Source organism: Carcharhinus amblyrhynchos, chromosome 18 (genome assembly GCF_965287045.1).
Source record: "Carcharhinus amblyrhynchos chromosome 18, sCarAmb.v2.hapA, whole genome shotgun sequence".
Classification (NCBI taxonomy): domain Eukaryota; kingdom Metazoa; phylum Chordata; class Chondrichthyes; order Carcharhiniformes; family Carcharhinidae; genus Carcharhinus; species Carcharhinus amblyrhynchos.
The window spans coordinates 16,599,823-16,621,286 of NC_137341.1; the positions used below are offsets into that span (position 1 = coordinate 16,599,823).

Here is a 21,464-nt window from a genome sequence, read left to right on the forward strand (position 1 = left end):
AGTGCTTGAAAGAGAACACACATTCGGCAGCTGTGACAATGACAGTCTGCCTCATCGTTCTTGACCTTTCTGTTGTCCATGACATCATCTTCCAACATCTCTATCTGTCCACGTCAATGGTATTGCGCTCTGCAGGTTCAGTTTATTTGTGACTTCAACAGTAACTCCTTTTTACCCACTGTTATGACCAGGTGAAGAGGGTTCGAATGGCTCCCCTCTTTGCCCTCTGATTTTTACCCTTTGAAGAGGATATACTTGTCAACTCAGTGAGTGCCTAGCTGTTTACGCAGTGTGATCACAATAGAACGTGTTTTCTTCTGTTTAACAAAGAAAGGCTGTCGTTCGGTAACTCGGCTGGCTTTAGTTGAATTTCGTGGTCTTGATATTTCTGATGTAAAGGTAGAGACTATGGAGTTGGTTGTTGTTTAGGAGACGGTAGTGATGGGTTAGATTGTTTTAAGAAATCTCTCTCTGCAGCAAGGCACCCTGGGTGACCATAGATAGTAAAACACAGCTTGAAGCTACCAGGTAGGTTGGAAAAAAAAGGAACCAAGAGGGACCCCATTTGGGTCTTCCTCCTAAGCTAGTTCAGCTGAGAAAATATGCTTAAAACATACAGAGGTGTTTTTTGTCATATGACCTTCCTTTGCCAACCGTCAGGGAATTTTAAAAAAGCATTGTTCTTGTCTTACCTTTCTTTCTCCTCATTTACCTATTACTCTTGGTGCCATTGTCTGGAACAATGGCATATGGATTTTGCTCCCAGACAGATCTGGTGACACTGTGCTTTATTTCTCTGCTTCCTCCATTGATTCAAATGCTTCAATTACTTTATTGACATCAAAGTTTGGATAGGTTTAATATCGCACTAAGTGACAATATGCTTTTCAACTCCTACTCAAGTCTACATTTGGGGATTTGAGTATAGGAATAGGGATGTTTTGCTGCAGTTGTATAGGGTGTTGGTGAGACCACATCTGGAGTATTGTGTGCAGTTTTGGTGTCCATATCTGAGGAGGGATGTCCTTGCTATAGAGGGGGTACAGCAAGTTCACTGATTCCTGGGATGGCAGGTCTGTCATATGTGGAGAGATTAAATTGGTTAATATATGTCCACTGGAGTTTAGATGAGTGAGAGGGGATCTCATAGAAACTTATAAAATTCTAACAGGGCTAGAAAAGGTGGATTCAGAAGAATGTTCCCAATGGTGGGGGAGTCCAGAATTAGGATTCATAGTTTGAGGATAACGGGTAAACCTTTTAGAACTGAGATGAGGAGAAATTTCCTCACCCAGAGGGTGGTGAGTGTGTGGAATTCACTACCACAGAATGTAGGTGACGCAAGAATGTTGTCTGATTTCGAGAATAAATTAGATATAGCTCTTGGAGATCAAGAGATATGGGGAATCAGGAGATTGAACTTGATGATCAACCATGATCAAGATGAATGGCGGAGTAGGCTTGACAGGCTGAATGGTCTACTCCTGTTTCTATTTTCTATGTTTCTATTGAATATTCTTTATGCTAGCTACTTCCCTACCTGTGACCACAGACTGAGTCCAGAGATGTGGAGCCTTGTTGTATCCAGGCCCCAAGTTCAGCTTCCTTTCCCATCTCCATTCCATAACCAAATTTGCCTTTATTCACCACTACAACATTGCTTGCTTCTGTCAGACCTCCTCTTCACAACCAAAATTGCAGGCTGGGGTTTTCTCATTTTTTAACTGAGTGTCACCTCAGTCTGCTGGCTCCACTGATTGGGTTCCCTCCAGATTTTTTTGTAACTCAAGTTGAACCAATTGTGGAGGTAGGTACCATGGGTCACCTGCGCCCAGGAACCTCAGCCTTCTCGAGATAAGGATGCCCTGATCAATAAGAAAAAAGATCCCCCGTCACCCACAGCCCCTCGCAGACATAGGAGCTTCAGACGGGAGGTTTATGAAGGGGGCTTCAGACGGGGAGGTTTATGAAGGGGGCTTCAAGTAGGGAGGCTTAAGAGGGGGACTTCAGGCAGGGAAGTTTATGAAGGGAGCTTCAGATAGGGAGGTTTATGAGGGGTGGGGGGCCTTCATTTTTCATTATTGGCAGGGTAATATGAACGGGAAATTCCGCTGACATGAATGTCGTTTGGAGACTCCATTTGGATATCTGCACTCACTGCCTTTCCCACCCTCCATAAATGGGGACACAGTATCCTGGCCATAGTCTGTGTCCTTATCAATTACTAAGCTTTTTTTGACCTGCACTCAACACGCTGATTTTTTTTCAGATGCTGATGGACCTGATGTACGTCCAGTATTCTTTGTTTTGACTTGTGTTTCATATAACTGGCAGAATTACATTCCGATCAAGGAGTCGGATAGTGCTGGTAATGGAAGGTTATTTAAAGCTTAGCGTACTGCCAGGGGAGTGAATCATTATGCGTGTAGGTGATGAGTTTTGTGCAACGTATTCATTATCAGTTTTTAAAAAATCATGAATTGAAGGCCCCACTGTCGCAAGTCTGACTTTAAGCCAAAAAAATCAGGAAAGTGAAATATTTTGCTTTCTGTTTAAAAATACTTGTGCTATTTTCCATCCCTTTTCTCATTTCAATACTGTGATACTCAGTACCTCAGACATTTTCTACAGAGCTAGCTGAAAAGTTATTTAATTCTGTGCAAATGTTTACAGTGTAGCAATCATTAAACACAACAGACAATAAACTGTGAAGTCTTTACGTAAGGGTAATATGCTATAGCTCAACGCGAAGGTCTCAACTTGTTTCTCATTCTGCTTTCTTCTGTTCTTTTGAAGTCTGATTTCAATTGTAAATGGTACTAGATCGGTAACAGCTCTCTGTTTGTATTCTGGCTCCACTTTTTATCGCAGTTAGATTATAAGGAGACAAAGCTGCAATCAGTCTTACGGGAAATTCACTATTTTTTTGGACATTCATGCACTAGCCTGTTGCAGACACTTGGTAACTCTAATAAGAGACAATTAATGTTTTTTTTGCATGCAAACCGTTGGACTGGCTTTTGACAGATAAGAGTGCTCTACTCCAATTGCACCATATCAAGATTTACCATTTGACACCCTTTTCAAGCTGCTTTTGAATTGGGGAAAGTATAATTTTGCATCATTGGTACTTGGATAGCTTCATGGATCTCTGATCATAATTAGAGATGCTTTTAAGATTGGAAACTAGCCAATAGGATAGACAACCCAGTTAAACTTGGAAGAAGGTGAATTTCTAATTTAGGCTAGGACAGTTGTTTCAAACTCTGATATTTATCACAAATTTCATGGGTTTATAATTCACCCAAACTGTTTGTTTCCAACTCCTATGTAGCTGAAGAAAATGTGAATGATGTGTCAGGGTTTTGCACATAGATCAGTTACACATTCATTTGGACTTGAGATCACAGGACAGTTTGATTGTCTCTGACTTGTCATCGCTGACTGTACCCTTTCCAGTAGTAAAGCGGCAATGAAAAGATTGTCTGTTATTTCCAAAGGAAGTTGTCTGCATGATATAGTTTGTAAGTCTGATTCCTCTCTCCATTACCACCCCGCCCCCCCCCCACACCCCTCAACCCTTAGTACAATGCTTCTCACAGTCACAAAAATGTTAACAATTTAAAGAGTATTTTCAAAACATTATTATCCCTCGACATGTCGGGTTTATTGGATGTTTGGAATGGACTTTTTTATTACTTTTATAAAACTTTTTCATTTTTCCTGACTTCTCTCTGCACTATGTTTCAAGCAATATGTATATATGTACACACACATATATAGATTTATAGTTATCTATCTACTTTGTATAACTTTAATTTACAACTACATATCCCAGTCCAACTATACACAGTCCAGCACCTGAAGTTACACTCGAATGTAATGATACAGAGAAATGATTGCTATATTCTCTAAATAAAGCTATTGACCTCCTAACTCTCAGTCTTGTAATTTTATGCCATCCCCAGACTTTGACATTGAAATCTTCTGACTTTCATTTTTTTTTAATACTTGTTTTTCTTTAATTGCTTTAAGCTTTTCATACTTAAAGTAATGTAGTGATACTATGATGCGAAGACTGCCATTTCTCTTAGAAAGAGAGACAGTTGACTGCTGAAGTATTCCAAGCTCTGTGGCATGCTTCGCTGAGATACAAATGAGCCTGTATGTGCGCATTCATATGGAAAAATTCCACATGCTGCCGTCCAAATATCTAATTTTATTGGTTAAGTTTATTAGTATTTATTCATGTTGTCGAGGAACTAACTGTCCTGCCAGCCCTTTGCTTTGAAACAGACAGTTTGTATCACCCTTTTCTCTGAGTCAGAAGGTTGTGTGATTCCGCCATAAGCCTTGAGCTGACATTCTGGTGTGGGACTGAGCAAGTGTTGGAGATTTCATTTTTTGGATGAGACATTAAACAAACCACCATTTGCCTGTTTTGATCCTGGTGGAAATTCACAATCTTACAACATTATTCTGAAAAAAAAAATTCTTGCATTTTCCTGGCTGTTCGTTCAACCTCAATCAATATCACCTAAAAATGTATTAACGTCTGTCATTCATCTCATTGGTGTTAATGGGATCTCGCCATGTATTCAATGGCCATCGGGTTTGCCAACATAAAACCAGTTACTGTCAAATTTCCAATCATTCATTAATCTTGTGAGCTTAATTGAGACATTTTTGAGTGGAATAATACGGTGCTACATAATTGCAAGTCTTTAATTGCTTTTTGCCAGAATTCAAAAGGTTAAAACTTTAGGTTAGGCTCTGAAACTTTTTTTAAAAGTTTGGTTTGCACTGACTGCAATGTGAAACTACCTCCTTGAAGTGCTCTCACGCTGCTTGCCAGAATTCAATCCAGGCAACTTCACTGTCCAGTTATGCAACCTATTTTGTGTTGTTGAGAAGGGGCTTTGGTTTTTGTATCAGTACAAAACATTGCAGTATGATCAACCTGTGAGTAAAATTATACCCTTAATTATTTGGTAGTAACTTTTGTAATGTGCCAGTTCCATGCTGATTTGTGAGGAATGCTTGTTAGTAAGCAATTGATTCCTTTGCTATATGGTTAAAATTTAATTGTACATTAACCTACAGGCTAAGTTATTTTGTTAACTCCCTTAGAAGCAGTGATAGCAGAACCTTGATTCTTTGCAAAACTGTGGGAGAGCAAATGACAGCAGCAGGGAGGGTGAGCAGGATACACTAGAGGGCATGGGATCTATGGATAGTAGAACAAGCATCAGTTTGCTTTCACATTGATTTTGTTTGGAATTAATCCAATGCCATTTTTCTTCAAAGCACACCAGTGTTGAGTAAGACCTTGGATTTATAGTTTAATATAAAACATTTATCAGCCTCACTTAAAACTGTTTTCCTTGGAAAAGGTGTATGCAGGAGACGAAGGAGATTGTTGAAGTCTCCAGCATCACCTAATATTTTGTTGTCTTGTGCGGAAGAAGAAAGCGTGCCTTTTGACTTGGAGTCACCACAACTCTTCTCCATCATTTCCTGTCAGTCATCCATTCTTCTCCTAATCTTGCTGCATTTAAAACTCTCTCTACCAGATCCTCCTTTTCACTATTTTCCTGCCAGTTCCATCTCCATCACTCACTTAATTGCTGCACATCCCCTCTCCGCACAACAGATGTGCATAACATTTCAGTCTCAAATGGACTATTTTCTTCAATGTTACTATAATCTTCGCTGACCCCTGAGGTATTGGTTCCTGATCTTGTCCTCTCTCTTCACTCTACATATCCATCTTAACATTGGCATCTCATTATAGCGAGGGGGATTGAATATAAAAGTAGGGAGGTCTTGCTGCAGCTGTATAGGGCATTGGTGAGGCCGCAGCTGGAGTACTGTGTGCAGTTTTGGGCGCCGCACCTGCGCAAGGATATTTTGGCCTTGGAGGGAGTGCAGAGGAGGTTTACTAGGCTGATACCGGAGTTGAGGGGGTTGAGCTATGAGGAGAGGCTGAATAAACTAGGCTTGTACTCGTTAGAGTTTAGAAGAATGAGGGGAGATCTCATTGAGACGTATAAGATGATGAATGGGATGGATAGGATAGAGGTGGAAAGACTCTTCCCGCTCAAAAAAGACAGTAGGACTAGGGGGCACAGCCTCAAGATAGAGGGGGGGCGGTTCAGAACGGAGTTGAGGAGGAACTTCTTCACTCAAAGGGTGGTGAATCTCTGGAATTCTCTGCCCGTTGAAGTGGTGGAGGCTGCCTCGCTAAATATTTTTAAGAAGCGGGTTGATGGGTTTTTGATAAGAGAGGGGATTAAGGGTTATGGGGAGAGGGCGGGAAAGTGGAACTGAGCCACGACAGATCAGCCATGATCTTATTGAATGGCGGGGCAGGCTCGAAGGGCCAGATGGCCTACTCCTGCTCCTATTTCTTATGTTCTTATGTTCTTAATATCTGGTCTATGTTCCTCTCTTCTTGATGTTGCTCGAGTTTCTGCGCTGTATATAACAAGAACAGTCTCACAATTGTAGGCCCTTCCTTTCAGTATCAGCTGTAATTTTCTGTCATACAACACTCCATTATACTGCCTTCAATTACTCCAACCAAAGCTAATCTGTTGCTTAATTTCTATTCCCCTACTTCCAATGTTCTGCAACTATTGATGCCAGTTACTCAAAACAACTCTTTTTCCACAGGTCTTCCTAATCTTTCTCCCCAGGGTCAAACTAAGGGTTTATGTATTACGGCCTCAGTTTAACGCCTCCTCCAACAGTGCTGAACTGCCTCAATATTAAATGCCAGCCTGAATCATATACTGAAATTCATTAGAATGAGAGGTGCTAAAGTGGGTTCCCGGACACGCGTCCTTTGTTTGAACAGAGGGGAGTATGGTAGGATGAGAGAAGAATTGGCGAATGTTGACTGGGGGAGCGAGTTGGAAGGTAGGTCTGCTGAGGAGCAGTGGAGGATCTTTATGGAGATCTTTCTTGGCGCTCAGCAGAAATTTATTCCAATGGTTAAAAACGACCGTAGGAGGAGAGGTAATAAGCCGTGGATAACGAAGGAGGTGAAGGAAAGTGTTAAATTAAAAGCGGAGGCGTTTAGAGTAGCTAAGAGTAGTGGGCGAGAAGAGGATTGGGAAAGGTTTAAATGTCAACAAAGATTGACAAAGAAGTTGATAAAGAAGGGTAGGAGAAACTATGAAGCTGGGCTAGCGCTTAATATAAAAAGGATAGCAAGAGTATTTATAAATATATAAAAAGGAAGAGGCTGGCTAGGGTGAACGTTGGACCCTTAGAGGATGAGAGGGGGGACTTAGTGGTAGGGGATGGGGAAATGGCTGAGGTCCTGAATAACTTTTTTGTTTCTGTCTTCACGGAGGAGGACGTGAATAATTTGCTGGGTGTTAGCGATGGAAAGGTGGTAGGACTGGAGGGTCTCGATGACATTATTGTTACTAGAGAGGCGGTGCTTGGCAGACTGGAGGGACTGATTGTGGACAAGTCCCCAGGACTGGATGGAATGCATCTGAGAGTTCTGAAAGAAATGGCGGAGGTGATAGTGGATGCCTTGGTGGTTATTTTCCAAACGTCGCTGGATTCCAGGGAAGTGCCGGAAGATTGGAAAGCAGCTAATGTTACGCCGTTGTTTAAGAAGGGTGGCAGGCAAAAGGCAGGGAATTATAGGCCGGTTAGTTTAACGTCTGTTGTAGGTAAAATGTTAGAATCCGTCATCAGGGAGGAAATAGCGAGGCATCTTGAGGGGAATTGCTTGATAGAGCAGACGCAGCACGGTTTCGTTAAGGGGAAGTTGTGTCTGACAAATTTATTGGAGTTCTATGAGGATGTGTCTAGGGCAGTCGATAGAGGAGAGCCGGTGGATGTGGTCTTTCTTGATTTTCAGAAGGCGTTTGACAAGGTACCTCACAAGAGGTTATTGCAGAAGGTAAGGGGGCATGGAGTTGGGGGTAGGGTGTTAGCGTGGATAGAGGATTGGTTGTCAAATAGGAGGCAGAGAGTGGGGGTCAACGGGTGCTATTTGGATTGGCGGATGGTGACTAGTGGAGTGCCCCAGGGGTCGGTGCTGGGGCCTCAGCTATTTACCATTTATATAGATGATCTGGAGGAGGGAACTGAGTGTATGGTGTCGAAATTTGCTGATGACACCAAAATTGGTGGAACGGCAAATTGTGCGGAGGGTGTGGAGAGTCTGCAGAAGGATCTAGATAGGCTGGGTGAATGGGCCAGGAACTGTCAAATGGAATTTAATGTTGGCAAGTGCGAGGTGGTCCACTTTGGTAGGAATAATGGTAGGAAGGACTATTACTTACGTGGCGAAAAACTGCAGGAGGCGACGGTGCAGAGGGACCTCGGGGTCCTTGTGCATGAGTGGCAAAAACCAAGCCTGCAGGTGCAGCAGGTGGTCAGGAAGGCTAATGGGATGCTTGCCTTCATAGCGAGGGGGATTGAATATAAAAGTAGGGAGGTCTTGCTGCAGCTGTGTAGGGCATTGGTGAGGCCGCAGCTGGAGTACTGTGTGCAGTTTTGGTCGCCGCACTTACGCAAGGATATTTTAGCCTTGGAGGGGGTGCAGAGGAGGTTCACTAGGCTGATACCGGAGTTGAGGGGGTTGAGCTATGAGGAGAGGCTGAATAAACTGGGCTTGTACTCGTTAGAGTTTAGAAGAATGAGGGGAGATCTCATTGAGACATATAAGATGATGAATGGGATGGATAGGATAGAGGTGGCGAGACTCTTCCCGCTCAGAAAGGACAGTAGGACTAGGGGGCACAGCCTCAAGATAAAGGGGGGGGCGGTTTAGAACGGAGTTGAAGAGGAACTTCTTCACTCAAAGGGTGGTGAATCTCTGGAATTCTCTGCCCGTTGAAGTGGTGGAGGCTGCCTCGCTAAATATTTTTAAGACGCGGGTTGATGGGTTTTTGATATGCGAGGGGATTAAGGGTTATGGGGAGAGGGCGGGAATGTGGAACTGAGCCACGACAGATCAGCCATGATCTTATTGAATGGCGGGGCAGGCTCGAAGGGCTAGATGGCCTACGCCTGCTCCTATTTCTTATGTTCTTATGTTCTAACTCATGCCTTGAGCGTCAGGTAATTTCTTGGACAGTGCAAAACAATCCAGAGATGTAGCATTTTTTCTGGCTTCATTTTGAGATAGCAATTTGTTACATTAAGGTAGATGATATTTAAGCTGATTTGTTGTTATTTACATTACTTATAATAATTTTCCAATTAATAAAATGTGAGTTTCTTATAAATTAGTTTCCACCACCATATTCTTTTCATTAGTAAAGTTAAACTGAATTAGTCTAATGAAATTAAGCAAGCTTCCAGAATTCATAGTCCTGAGTGTTTTATCTGGAGAAACCTTGTCTGTTGGAGCAGAAACAGAAAATGCTGGAAAAACTCAACAGATCTGGCAGCATTTGTAGGGAGTTTTTCCAGCATTCTCTTTTTTGTTCAGATTCCAGCACATTATTATGCTTATTCTTGTCTATTGGAGCTTCCAAATCTCAGAACATGTAAACAAGGACTTCAATTTATATTAACATGTTAACACATCTCTTGGAAGCATCTTGAAGCACTTCACATACAATCAGTTTTTTTTGAAGTATAGTGATTGTCGTGTTAGCAAATATGGCTGCAGTTTTATTCTCAAAAAAACATCATTGTTGTAGGAGTAAAATACCTTGTGGGCACTGGAAAACAAATATGAACAGAAAATGCTGGAAATCCTCAGCAGGCCAGGTGGCAGCCGTGGAAAGAGAAACTTGAGTTGATGTTTCAGATTGATAACCTTTCCTCAGAATGTCCAAGACATTATCATGTCTTCCCTGGTGCATATAGTAAGAAGTCTCGCAACACCAGGTTCGAGTCCAACCAGTTTATTTGATAGTAAGCCCACAAACTTACGGGGTTTGCCCCTTTGTCAGATGAATCCACCTGACTGATTCATCTGACGAAGGGGCAAACCCCAAAAGCTTGTGGGTTTACTATCAAATAAACTGGTTGGACTCTAACCTGGTGTTGTGAGACTTGTTACTGTGTTTACCCCAGTCCAATGCTGGCATCTCCACATCATTCTCTAGTGCAGTCAGGCTTGAATCACACATTCTTCTTTAAATTTGGAACTCGTTCAAGCAGATTATAGACCATTGTGGCACATTGTTAGATGATTTGTAATAATAATTTGAATATGATCTTCATTAAGTCTGAAATGTTGGTTATTCCATGTAACCTATTCACATCTCAACTGTGTCTTTGGTCAGCTGAGATTTTTTTCCCCTGAACATGTGCAGATGGTAACACTGTTAATTGCTCTTCTGTGGGACACATGTGGGACCATCCTCGCTATTTACTTTCATTATTGGTTTTGTAAAATACATAAAGGCAATGCTGCAGCTTTCTTGATTTAATGTGCTCCATGTACAGAGTATCTACATAACAGACTGGAAAATTCCACTTGCCAACGAATGGAGGATGATACAGTAAATTGACCAACCCAAGCTAGATTATAAATGACATCCACATATTTGTCAATCAATCTCCAGTTCCTCATTGCTTCTCTGTGTGTAGTTCTTCCCTTTCCACTTTGGGCAATTTTCCTTTAGTCTGAGTCCAAGTAGCTGTTTTGCATTGGAATACAATGTTAAATTTAAAAGGGGATTTTTGGTTTAACAAACGAGGTCTCTGCTGCTGATGTGAGATTACGCAGAAACCCCATTTCGTCTTTCCAATGTGAAGCATAAAAGTAAACATTACTTTGGGAAGGATGTAGTGGAAATATGTTCAATAGATGGTATTCCAATGTGTCTAACAAAGTTTAGTTAGGAAATTCTTTAGTCATCATTTTTTGCAAGAAATCACCACTTTCATTGCTGTCTGGCAGGATAGAGTAGGACAGGCAATATAGAGTCTCAACTGCCTAGATGGTACCCAACTTCAGTATATTGCTTAGTGAGCTTGTCCTAATGAGAGCATGGATGTTAATGTGAGTGCTGCTTTCACAATGGAGCTGATCACTCATGGACGTACTGCGGGAATCAACATCGCTTCTGTCTCTTGAATGGAAACCTGCTGAGTGATAAGTTTGAATAATAGAGAGCTTGTGCTAATCAAAAAATATTAAACAGGCTGGGAGCTCTTTTCTCTGAATAGGGAAGATTGAGGGGAAGACATGATGGAGGTCTTTAAGATTATAAAGGGATTTAATAGGGTAGATGCATACAAGTCATTTTTACTTTCAGTGAGGTCAGAGTCAGAAATATAAAATGTCCACCACTAAATCCAGTAAGGAATTGAGTAGAAATGTCTTTGCCCAGAGAGTGGTTTGGATGTGGAACTTACTGCCACAGTGGGTAGTTGAGGTGAATAATGTGGATGCATTCATGAGGAAGCTGGGTAAAAACAAGGGGGAAAGGCATGGAAGAATAAGCTGATGAGGAGGTTCAATGAAGAAGGATAGAAGGAAGCTCATCTGGAGCTTAAGCAGCAGCGGAGAACATGTAGCTCACTCGACTGCTTCTATGCCAAATACTTTGTGATATTCTGATAAGTTCATAAAGTTGCAGCACATCATTCCTGCGCTGGTGTATACTCCTCAAATTAAGTTGTTCACTTTAGATCCATTTCCATATGCATTTCTACATATCCTTTTACTTCCTCCTTTTCATTTCTTACTGCATGAGGATGAGCTACTTGTACAGGAACCCTGCCCATTGTCCACTCACCGAAATTGAGCAAACGAAACGCAAGAACCAATCATCCATTTTGCAATGCTCAACTGCCAGCATCTCTTGAAGTCCAGATATGAATGAACAATGGTTACAGGATTGTCAGGGCACAGGGCTTCTAAAAACTGGCCCACTGCACAAAACTGATCAAAAGAACATTACTGCTAGCTGCAGACTCCAGAGTCACAGTTGCACAAATATTTCTACTTAGGCCAGTGTTAATGAATCACCCAGTAGGATGTGCTTTGTAGTACAATTTGCAGAAACCTAAATAATCCTAACAGCACTGTGCGTTGAAATTCGATATGAGATTATTTCAATTAAAAAATGCAACTTTCGCTCCAGTGTATGGACTAAATAAGATCTTTAAACTTTGAGACTGCAACATTTACAATTATTCCTTAAGTAGGAGCATTGATTGACATGTTTAGATTTACTTTGGTTCCCAATTTACACAAATGAACTCATAAACTGTGATGTCTGTAACTCCTAATTACACACTTGCTAACTGATAATCGCTCTGATAAAGATCAGAATGGAAGAGACTTGTCATTTGGAGCTTATTTCATCACATCAATTAACCTTTGCGCTTTACTTAACAGACGCAATCATCCCCTTTGTCTTTCCTCCAGAATGACCACTGAACTGGAGTCTGCCTTGACTATTTTATGACCTTGGGAGTAATTGAAAACTCATTATATGGCAATTATTTTCATGAGGATGAAAATTATCTTGCAATGTCATCATCAGCGTCTGGCAGCTTGTTTGATAGGTGCTGTGGGAGTCTATTGATGAGGTTAATAAAGACCTAGGCATATCTAGGGATTGGGCCAGGCTTTAGATATATATGTTAAAGTCTTATTGCTGACGTTTCTGGATTACTTATTAATCTGGGTCAAAAAGGTACCAGTAGTTTAGTGATAATGAAGGTAGGTATTTGCAAGCTATTTTTGGTTAGACAACGAGAATAAGCTAAAGTCTCATGAGCCTTCGTTAGCCCTTGAAAGACTGTAGCTAGATCTAAGCTCTGGAGGTAACAGAGATTGTTGAATTTAAACCTTATAGTCACAAAGTGTAAACTCTATTCTTTCTCTGCACATTTCTGTAATATTTATGACGACCTTTTAAGGACAGAAAATGCTTCAAACAATAAGGCAGATCAGTCAGCAGATGTGGTGAGAGCAAACAAATCAGGTGAACGTCCTTCAGATCTGAAACATCAGATGGGGATGGCTATATTAATAATAATTAATCCCCTCCCATTTCTCCATCAGGTAATCCCAGTGAGCAATGATGAGTGGAATAATGTCACAGATCACATTTACAATCAACAGTGGTGTAAAGAAAAGGGGACATCTAATCTGAATGGGGCACACTATGAACGGTGATTGTAATGTACTAAATATGAAGTTGTCTCATATTATTTTTTAGTTCTATAGATGAATCCCAAAACTCGACCACAAATATACGGTAGTCACAAATATGTGCAAATATGAACTTAGGTGCAACATTTTTATGCAGTGTGAGATGAGAATGTGGAACTCAATACGCTGATTGGAAATGAGAGGGATGCTTTTGAGCGGCAGTTCGGTAAACACGTGAGGGAGAAAGGAATAGAGAGACCTCTTGATGGAATGAGATGAAATAAGGTAGAAGGAGGTTCTTACAAAGCATAACCACTGGTGTAGACTTGTTGGACCAATGTCTGTACTATTAACATTAACTTGTTTGTTCTCTCCGCATATGTTGACAGACCCGCTTTGAAATTTCAGCATCTTTTTTCCCTTTTGCAGCATTTTTTCTTTTTACTTCCTTCGGGGAATTGTGTTGTCCTTTTGAATTTGTTTGCTCAGTCCCTCACACTGAGTCAGAGGTGCTGCAAACATACTTGATGGGTTTTATTTGTAGGAGGTTTCCGTGGTGGGGCTACAGAAGCCCAACTGTTACTCTTTCCCCCACTGAAATGAAAAACTATGGTTTATCAGAGATGAATGGAATCTTACAGTGCAGAAGGAGGACATTCAGCCCATCAAGTCTACACTGACCACAATCCCTTCCCAGGTTCCATCCCCATAACTCCATGCATTTACCCTAGCTAGTCCCCTGACACTAAGGGGCAATTTAGCATGGCCAATCCACCCAACCCGCAGATCTTCGGACTGTGGGAGGAAACCGGAGCACCCCGAGGAAACCCACAGACACATGGAAAGAATGTGCAAACTCCACACAGACAGTGACTCAAACCCAGGTTCCTGATGCTGTGGGGCAACAGTGCTAAGCACTGTACCACCCCAAATGACATTCTATACTGAGAAAACAAGTAAATAAAGCAGGTAATCTGTAGGATTTAAACTAAGTTGCTTGTCAAAAACTGGGCACGTTTAGATTAGGTGTTAGAACCTATTTCAGTACAGTCAATGCAAATCAGGAATATGGCCCAAATACATCCTGTTCTCCTAAGAATGTTAGGTTAAAATCAGGATTTGTATCTCTCATATACATTTCAGTCCTGTCATTTGTAGTTACTTCATCAATCTCTGTGGTTGATTAGGAATGCAATATTTGTCATTCCTGTAATAAAAGCAGGTTTGGTTTTAACGCATGTTTTTACTGCAGTAAAAATGAAGTTAAATGCTCCACCCTTGAGATCACCTCATTCCCTGAACGCCTTCTCCAGGTAGGGTTGCACTTCTGGCTTCCCTTTGAGTCTCCAGGGGTTGAAAGTTAATCTTCGACTTACTTCTGCAAACAGTCTATGGAAAAACCTTGGTGGCACTTTTTAAAAAAATGATTATTTTTCATTTTCCTTGATCACCTGTTTAAAAATATGAAATGAAGAGAAAAGACTGTTGAATCGCGAGCCAGTCAGTTGACAGAAAATCTGTTCAATTCCAATTGGTGCGGAAAGACAGGACACCGTTCGGGTGCGCTGGCCAGGGAACAGGAGAGAATTCAGGGTGAGAGCCTGGGGATGGCGGCTGAAGATGGGAGATCATCTGATGGAACCTGTAAGAATAGATCAGACCAGTGTTGGCAACCCAGCCCCACCCAAATGTTTTGCCCTGGGTCTCTGGGACCTGTCATTTCAATAGAATATGACGTGTTGGAACTATGACAGCTCTCGTGGAATGGGCTAAACTCAAGGCAGGAATTTTACACTGTTCTCTTGCTAGATGTTGTTCATATTGGCTTAACAGCTAAATTCCCTTTATCTTCCAGCTGATTTTTAATAATTCTTGTCGTTCAATCTTTAACAGGTCTATTTTTTTTCCTAACTTCTTTGACCACTTACAATGAGTTCCAGCAAAAACACAATCTTTACTTTCACAGATGTAAACTTTACAGTACATTAAAGTCACTTGTGCTCATTTTGGTCATGTATCGTTGAATATGGTGACCCATACTAGACTGTTAAGAGAGGCAAAAATTTGTTATGAGATATCTCACTGTTAACTATTTCCCAAACACTCTTAGGCATATTTTGTCCCTTTAACCTACATGCTTATGAGACAGCTTTGAATGAATAATTTAATCGATTAGCAAAACTTTGATTTTGCTTCTCTGAGTTCAAAGTTTTCTGAAGCAAGTCTCTGTGCCACTTCCCCCTCCCTGACCCAGCTTATGCTCTGCAAAAGTTGAAATGGAAAATAGATAAAAAGCTTTGAATCTTTTAGAGTAGAACAGAAACCAAAGCCTGGAAGAAAAAAGAAAGGAACTAACTACAGCTTTGTATGACTGTTCCTGTGGTTATAATTGTGACTAGATGCAAATCAGCTCACAAACAATCTACAGGGCCCGAGACAAATCCATTCAATTTTGACATTCGCGACAAGACCAAACGTCCTTATTTGGAAGTTGTGAAGATTTTTGGGCAGCAACAAATGTTTCTCTAGTACTCTGTGCAAAGCATTATTCCTGTAAGGGAGACCTCTCTCTCTTGATGTTTACAGGCCCAAGTGTGATCTCATGTGCACAATGTCTCAATACTGTTGTTTGCCTCCAGGAAGTGTCACAAAAATGTCATGCTTTGATCATTTTTAGAAAATAGAAGTGTAGTTGTTCTGGTAGAAAGTGTGGTTTAGGATAAGATCTACAAATCAGTTTAATAAAAGGTGAACGTTAAATAGCAGCAAAAGATTTCACAACAAATTCCACACTGTAACATTTACCCCACTTAGATTACAATTTCTCAGTTCATAAATAATAAAAGTAATCACACTTCATTTGCTCTTTCATACCATAGGACTTGGAGCATTAGCTGTAGCTTGGAACTTGTAGATGAGAATGAGTCCATTCCACTGAAACCTTCATCTGTTGACTTCCATATTGGTGGAACTGCTGAACTGGCCAAGTGCTGAAACACATTTCCCTTTGTGCCAGAGGCATACTGTGGGATATCCTCAGCGATGAGAACCAGATGGCGGAAGTTCAGGTTCCTGAACTGATTTCTGAACTGATTTTCAAGCCGTTGGTAGTGGAAGTGGAACTCTCTCCCACAAAATGTAGCAGGTGCTGCTTCAGCTAATGCCCTAAAATCTGAGATTAATGGATTTATGCTTGACAAGTGTATTAAGGAATATGGAGCCACAACATGTTTATTGGCATTAGGGGGAAAAAAAATCAGTTATGATCTTATTGAATGGCGGCATAGGCTCAGGGGGTCAGTAACGATGTTGTGTATCTGTGCCACCCAGAGTTATTTTGTCATATAGTAGGCTTGGGGGTCACAATGCACACTCAAAACAGTTAAGTAGTTCTCCAGCTGCTCGTACCAACGGTCCCTGCGGGTAGCGTGGGGGTGGCTTCAATGGGAATTCCCGTTGACAGTGGCAGGACCAGAAGATCCCACCACTAGCAAATTGCATGCTGCTGAGAAAAATGCTGAGAGGAGCCCAGACCATCTTGCCCATCATTTCTAATAAAAGTCAATCCACTTCCACTTGCATGCCCAGTCACAAAACCAAGAAAGGTAATGGCAATTCATTACATTTGGGGCAGCAGGTTGGCAAAGTGGTTAGCACTGCTGCCTCACAGCGCCAGGGATCCATGTTCAATTCCTGGCTTGGGTCAATTCCTGTGCAAAGTCTGCACATTCTCCCCATGTCTGTATGGGTTTCCTCCTGTTTCCTCCCATAGTCCAAGGATGTGCGGGTTAGGTGGATTGGCCGTGTTAAATTGTTCCTTGGTGTCAGAGAGACTAGCTAGGTAAATGCATGGTGTTTTGGGGATAGGTCCTGGGTGGGATTATGATTGGTGCAGACTCGATGGGTTGAATGGCCTCCACCAGCACTGTAGGATTCTATGATTCTATCTGACAAAAGTACTACGAAGCATCCTGGTTAATTAGGTTGACTACACATTCCAAAATCCAACACATGGCAATTCTGGGCAAAACCACCCAGTTCAAGCCCAGGTGTTTGGGAGAATCTGAGACTTAAAGCAACAACAAATGAAAGCACTGAAGTACGTGAGAACAATTTAATCAAGTTATCAACGTTATTGTGAAAACATGTAGTTGTTTTGAATGTTTAAGTCTTGTTTAAACCATTATTTTGTGTAGTAGACATTTCTGTTATTGAGACAATTGTTATTGAAAATGGAAAAAAAATCATAGAACTTGATGGCTACATTGGACATGTGCGATGTCATATACTTGATTGTGAATTAGCAGCTATTCAGTGTCAAATAATCTGAGTAAATCTTAAATATGGAGAATATCTGTTATAGCACCACCAGCAGGAATAGTAGATGCAGGTAGTACAGCTCACAATAAGTGTTCAGTAAAACCTGCTCGTCGTGTTTTAAATTTAATGTTATTTAAATTTTCAGGACAAATTAATTTTGAGGCTGACGCATTATTTCCAGCAGCTTTCCCAGAAGCGAAAGTTCAGAACATTAGCCCAGTGCAGTATCCAATTTCCCAGTTTCTACTTTAAAGATGGTTGGGAAATTAAAAAGAAAACCCTATCATGTGGACAGGGTTCGGTCCTTGGGCCCCAACTATTTACAATCTACATTAACGACTTGGGTACGTCGCCAAATTTGCAGTTGACACTTAAATAGGTGAGATAATAAGTTGTGATAATGAAATAAAAGTTCAAATGGATTGGATAGGTAAAGTGAATGAGGCAAAATTTGGCAGATGGAGTTTAATGTGGTGAAGTATGAGGTTATCCATTTTGGTAGGAAAAATACAAAGGCAAATTATTATCTGATTGGAGAGAAACTTTGGAATGCTTTAGTGAAGAGGGATTTGGGTGCATGAATCGCAGAAAACTAGTATGCAGGTGCAGCAGGCAATAAGGAAAGCAAATGGACCTTGGCATTTATTGCTAAAGGAGTAGAGTATAAAAGTAGTAAAGTGTTATGGCTACTGTACAAAGCATTAGTGAATGGCACTTATTGTGTGCAGTTTTGATTCTCTTAGTTGAGGAGGGATGTAGTTGCATTGCATTGCAGGTGGCTCAGAAGAGGTTTACTAGGTCGATTCCAGAGATGAGAAGTTGGTCTTACTAAGATTGGGCAGTTGAAACCTACACTCCCTGAAGTTCAGAAGAATGCGTGGCGATCTAATTGAGATGTACCAGATGATAAGAGGGATTGACAAAATAGATGTGGAGAGGATGTTTCCTCATTTAGGGCAATCTAGAATAAGTGGTCATAGTTTTAGGATAAGGGGTGGCAGATTTAAAACAGAGCTGAAGAGAAATTACTTCCCTCAGGGGTTCGTGAGTCAGTGGAATTCACTACCCCAGGATGTGGTGAATGCTGAGACCTCGAGTGAGTGTAAGGAAGAGGTGGACAGAGTTTTAATTAGTGAGGGGTTGGATGGTAATGGTGAATGAGATGGTAAGTGGAGTTGAGGCCAATATGAGATCGACCATGACTTTCCTGAATGGCGGAGCAAGCTCAAGGGACTAAATTGCCTACTCCTGCTCCAAGTTCTTTTGGCTGTTTCTTATGATGATGGATTTCTGATCAGACTGCCATCACATTTTCATCTTCAACTTAGTGCTGTGAATATGGGCCAGCTTTTAAAAATATTCTCTGACGAATTAAATGTGAATTCATACGAAAACAATGTTGTGAAGAAAAATGTTAGAATTGTACAACTCAGAAGGAGGCCATTCAGTCTATGGTATCTATGTTAGCTCTTTGAAAGAACTATCAAATAATTCCACCCCCCCCCCCTTTTCTCCACAACCTTTCAAAATTCTTTTCAACTATTTTTCCAGTACTGTTTTGAAGGCTACAATTGAATCTGCTTCCACCATCCTTTCAGCCAGTGCATTCCGGATCATAATAATTGATTGTGATTTTAAGAAATAATTCCCTCATCTTCGAATAATAAATTAATTCATTTTCTTTAAAAATCTGCAGTGTAACATCTGATTACTCACAATGGTTTCATTAATCTAGTTAGTTGGAAAAGAACAATACAAAACTTTACTCAGCTCAGCCAACTTCAGCTGCTTCATCAATGACCTTCCTCCCATTGGTCAGAGGTGTGGATGTTTGCTGAGAACTGCACAATGTTCAGCACCATTCGCGACTCCCCCGATATTGAAGATATCCATGTCCAATTTCAAGGCTTGGATAATGTCCAGGTTTGGGCTGAAAGTGGCCAGTAACATTCATGTCACACAAGTGCCAGACAATGACCATCTCCACCAACAAGAGAGGATCTAACCATTCATTGCTCCTCGATATTCAATGGGATTACCATTGCTGAATCCCCCACTATCAGCATCAACAGGTTTAGTATTGACCAGAAACTGAACTAGACTAGCCACATAAAAACTGTGGCTACAAAAGCAGGTCAGAGACTGGGAATCCTCGGCAGGTAACTCACCTTCTTGCTCCCCAAAGCCTGCCCATTATCTGCCAAGCACAAATCAGGATTGTGATGGAATACTCTCCATTTGCCTGGAGTGCAGCTCCACCAACACTCAAGAAACCTGACATCATCCAGGACAAAGCCCACTTGATTGGCACACCTTCCACAAACAGTCACTCCCTCCATCACCAATACAGCAGCGTGCACCATCTGCAAGATACACTGCGGGAACTCACCAAGGCTTATTAAGCAGCAGCACTTTCCAAACCCAAAACCACTGCTATCTGAAAAGACAAGGGCAGCAGGTGCATGGAAGTACTATTAGCTGGTTCCCTTCCAAGTCACTCAGCATCCTGACTAAAGAATTATATTGCCATTCCTTCACTGTTGTCAGGTCAAAATCCTGAAACTTCTTTCCTAACAGCACTGTGGGTATACTTACACCACGTGGCCTGCGGTGGTTCAAAAAGGCAGCTCACCACTACCTTCTCGAGGGCAATTTGGCATGGGCACTAAATGTTGACCTAGTCAGTTTTTAAAAATTCTGTCAATTTTATAATATAAAAATGTGTTTTGTAGTAATTGAAATTATGCCACTTGAAATTGTACATGTGTATATATAAACATTAGAATTTATACTTAATTTGACAAGTGACTGGGGCATTCTGTAGCATAGCCCCTTGTTCTATCTGTACCTGTAAAGTCCACATTTACTATCTCATCGATCTCTTGTCTTCTATAGATGAAGACTTATTTCACTCAAGATGCACTATTAGGATTGCATGAAATTTGGGACTTTTGTAGTCCATTAAATGGTCAGTAAATTGCAACCAATAAGCTTGTGGGTGTATCATTGAGTTAGTGCTGAAATCTAACTCTGGGAAATGTCCCGACCTGGGAAGGTTTCACCTGTAATTATTGTGTTTAATGAGAACCTAACCCTTTTATTTACACTGTGGTAATTAATCTGCTTGAATTATTTGCAGTGGTTGTCCAGGCACCCAGGTAAATACTAGGTTGAATTTTTTTAACTTGTCCCACAGCAAAATGCTTCAAGTTACAGCTTTCTAATAGAATCACCGCTGAGTTTGAACTTATCACAAAGCAACCACACAATTGAGCAGCTCGAATGACATCACTGAGGGCACAGCTTGAGTTAGCATCTCTTATATTACTTTTGTGCAGTGAAGTTTATATTACATTGTTACTCGTGGCTGCTGTTGATCCTTACTGTTTGATATTCACCTTTTTAATAAACCCGATTTGTATATTACAAACCAAACTGCATAAAACTACCTTTTATACCCTCATTTTGAAGTTTTAGTCCATTGTTTGAGAGATACCAAGTCTCATTTGAAGTGTTAATTTTAAAGTTTCTTAATGACGAAAAAAGATAATTCTTCAAAGCTAAATTTTGAAAATCCACGACGAGAATTTTTTTTTTAACCTTTTGACCATAGGTGGAAGGAGAGTTCTGTCGTCAGTAGAATGCTTTGGGCTTCTGCAATGCTGAGCAAGGCACGGAGAATGAGCTCAAGAGCTGGAACAACATTGCAGAATGTTCTGGCCCACTTTAGTCACTAGTGTACTTTGTGTCCTTAACGCATGATGATGATGATAACCTAATAGCATTAACCATTTTGTCTTTGGTACTTCAAGTTTATCAAGAAGTAATTTGCAGTCGATTAGTGGAAATACTGTGTCCAGTGTATATGTTATGCAATAATCGCAGTAAATGTGTACTTAATTTTGGACTTCCTGCCTCTTGCCTTGCAATTTAAATGGTTTCTATTAAATGCAGTTTGCAGCGAGACAGCATTGGGTCCCCATTGTTTGTTACCCTGTTGCCAATTTCTTAACTTCTTGGAAACTGTAGGATTTGGCCATTGTACCAA

At 41.0% G+C, this 21,464-nt stretch overlaps 1 protein-coding gene across 2 annotated transcripts in view; it reads left to right on the plus strand.

Annotated features, from left to right (window-relative positions):
- Window positions 1–21,464, plus strand: part of lmf1 (lipase maturation factor 1) — a 538,909-nt gene that overhangs the window by 238,808 nt on the left and 278,637 nt on the right. The window lies entirely within an intron of this gene.